The sequence below is a fragment of the Pan paniscus genome, chromosome 1 (genome assembly GCF_029289425.2).
Source record: "Pan paniscus chromosome 1, NHGRI_mPanPan1-v2.0_pri, whole genome shotgun sequence".
Lineage (NCBI taxonomy): Eukaryota > Metazoa > Chordata > Mammalia > Primates > Hominidae > Pan > Pan paniscus.
In genome coordinates, this window is record NC_073249.2 from 101881461 (window position 1) to 101885184 (window position 3724).

Sequence of the window (3724 nt, forward strand, 5' to 3'; positions counted from 1 at the left end):
TCTAATATGCTACTTAGGAGCTGTGACTCTGAGAAATTGACCCTTTTGTTTTCATGAGGATTAACTGAGATATTAAATAATCTAGCATATGGTCTACTACTTGTAGAGACTCAATATGTGATAGCTATTTTTATGATGCTTGTTGCTATAGTTGCTTAAAAGTTTAGTGAGTAGCCTCAGGTGGAAGTGAGTTTGAGCACAGCTGGAATGATGGAAAGGGGATTTTATGTGTCTTATGTGGTGTGATGGGCTGGTTAGGTTAGTAGGGCCTGTTTCATTCTGAGACTTGACATCTTTTGGACAAAGTGAAGTGTTTATCCCAGCGGATGAAGGAACGCGGGTTATGGCTCATACCTACATTTTCTTTCAGGTTTGTTTTTAGAACAGCTAGATTTTGTGATTCACAATGTCAAAGAAGTTAGTTTCTTTCTAACTATGTACATTTAGAGCCTGACCTGTGGGGCAGATATGAAGTTATTCATAATCTTAAAATAGTTCTTTTTTATTGAGGCTGAGTTATAGGCTGCTCAGAGTGGTAATCATCTTCCATATACCTTTATGGTACCATTTTTATAATAATGATATAGGAATACTGCATAATATATATTATGTAATAAATAGATAACATTTTAATATAATGACATGGGAATATTATACAATAAACATCACAGGAACATTGAGCAGGGGACAATTAATTCTACCTGGAGGACTAGGAAAGGCTTCTTGGAGAAAGTGGCATTTGAGTTGGGCCTTCAAGGATGAGTAAGACTTTAATTGATGGGCATGCAGGTGGGCCTTCTGGGCTGGGCAATGGTTAAACAAAGGCACAGAAATAATTAGCAGAGATAATTATCCATCTTCCCAGGGCTAAGTCTGTCCTTTTTTTTTTTTTTTTTTAATGAATGTCTTCATCATTGCCGTCACTGGTGACAGAATGTTAATATGAAATTGTAGGAATGATTTTGCAGCCATTGACTGGTTGCTGTTGTCCCTATGCTGAGGTCATTTTTGTTTTATTATTAAAATAGATGAAATGCCTACAGCACATGTGCAGAGCCCTGAGTGCTGAGGCAAGTGATGCAGGGTGACTGACTCAGGGAGGGCGTTTCAGGCAATGAGAGCTGCACTGCAGGAAAGGGAGTGTCAGATGTCATGCTGAGGTAGACCTCCATCTGCCTGGAAGAGGCTTTTTTGGCTTTGAGGAGGCCATTTCTGGCTGAGTTAAATCCACTACCTGGAAGGGGCCATTGGTATAGGAATACATCAATCAGGCTGGGAGACCCTTCACAGTTGTTTTCACTCACTCCTTTATACACTGGACAAGGCCTGGGAAGATGAGAGTGACCAGGGTTCAATAGCAGGTCTAGGGAAGCAAGATCCAAGGCTAGGGTGGTTTTCCCATGGGTGGATGAAAAAAAAGAACATCCCCTCCGCCTTTCCAGCCTTAGAGCAGGGCAGTGCTTGGGGAGCTGCCCCAGCCCAAGTTTAGCCCAAGTTTCCAAGTTTAGCAGAAGTCATCTATCAGTGACCAGGGGACAGGGTTAGTGGTGGCTCTAGAATTTCCATATTGGGGTAGCACTTAGGGACAAGAATCAGATTGGAGGGTGCTGTGATCTGAATGTTTATATACTCCCTAAACTCATGTTGAAATCTAATCACCAATGTGCTGGTATGAGGAGTTGGGGCTTTGGGAGGTGATTAGGTCATGAAGATGGAGCCCTCATGAATTGCATTAATATTCTTATGAAAGAGGCCCTAGAGAGTTGCCTTGGACTGCCTGCCATGTGAGAACACAGTTAGAAGGAAACAGAAAGAAGCTCTCACTAGACACTGAATCTGCTGGTGCCTTGATGTTGGACCTCAGCCTCCAGAACTGTAAGAAATAAATTTTTGTTGTGTATAAGCCATGCAATCAATGGCATTTTGTTATAGCAGCCCAAAAAGACAAAGACAGAGTGGGTGTTAGGATTCTTGTCTTGAAGCTGCTTTTGCATAGCAAGCACTCTGTTTTTACTTAGATTGTACAGCATAGATCAATCAACAAAGCAGTACTTTAAAAATAAACTTTTAGGCCAGGCGTGGTGGCTCATGCCTGGTAATCCCATCACTCTGGGAGGCCGAGGCAGATGGATCACCTGAGGTCAGGAGTTCGAGACCAGCCTGGCCAACATAGTGAAACCTTGTCTCTACTAAAAAATATAAAAATTAGCCGGGTATGGTGGTGCACACCTGTAGTCCTAGAGGGAGACTGAGGCAGGAGAATCGCTTGAACCCGGTGGGCAGAGGTTGCAGAGAGCTGAGATTGTACCACTGCACTCCAGCCTGGGTGACAGAGCAAGACTCCATGTCAAAAAACAAAACAACAACAAAAAACTTCTATTCATGTTTTATGTAAGGTTTAGAAAATGGCAGTTGTCCACATAGGTGGGAGAAGCGCTGATGGAGGTGAAGAGTATTGAACTTCAAGCTATTCCTCAGCAGTTGGACCATGTAGAACCTGGGGCAGAGAATCGATGCCTGGGATTATTCCTGGGCTTTAGCCCCAGCCTGAAATGTGACTCAGGGACAGGAATCCAGTGTCCCAGGTGCAGAAAATGTTTAGTCCTCTCTGGAGAACTGGGAAACTAGAATAAAGCTTAATCAGAAGCCCAATTCAAGAGGAGCTACAACTCAGGGAACAATTCATGAGCCCAGCAGTCAGCCCCACTCTATCTAAGGCAGAGTGTTGGTCCTGTTCCTTCACTCAGCATTTACTAAGCATCTACCTTTTGCTAGACATGGGGCACTGTACAGGGGGTCAAAGATAGATTAGTTAAGATCCTGACCTCAAAGACATGCAGGTATATGGAGAGAGTGATCAAAATTAAGTACCAGATTGGGGTGGGAAGTGTAATAATAACAGCAACCATTTATTGAGTACTTACTATGTTTCAGGTCTGGTACTAAACTCTTTATACATATTATCTCACTCCTCACAATAACCCCAAGAGGTAGGTATTTATTGTTCCCATTTTACTGCAAGATGATATGACTTGTTCAATGTCACATAGCTAGACTCCAAAGCTCGTGCTTGTGCAAACATACTTTCAGCCTCTCAGGATGGATCTGAGAAATGGAGCAGGGCTAAAAAGGAGAGAAATGGTTAATTGAAGGGCTGGAATATAGTATTCAGAGGCAGGAATTGACTGGCCTCTTTAACTGATGCTAACTGATGTATATTTTCCATACCATTCTTATCCCCCTTAGAGTTAATTCTGATAAAGACAGGTAAGAGCTTGGGCCCTGCAGTGATGAAAATGGAAGTAGGGGAAGAGGGAAGCCAGTGATGGGGAGGAGATGTAGGAGGAAAAAAAAAAAAACACACATGTGTTTGAGACACGCAATTTTGCTAGACTTACAGTTTGTCAAGGGCTGGCCGTGGCTATAGATAAGACTTATCCAGCAATTGAGAATTTGAGAATTAAGCCAGCTAAGATGGGTGTCACTGTGCTTCTTAGCCTGGTCAAGCTGGAGCCATTCCATTTGTGGAAGAAGGGGAAGCTCTAGAGAATTCTCAGTGGATTTATTAGCTCTATGAAGAATGGTGTTAACTAAAGGGAAACAATTGTTCAGGTCACACAGTCTGGACTTCAATGTCAGATTTATTAAGTAATTAACTGTGACTCACTCAATGAACATCTGCTAGCTGAATTGTTTATTGGAAGGCACAGTCCTTGCCCTCAAG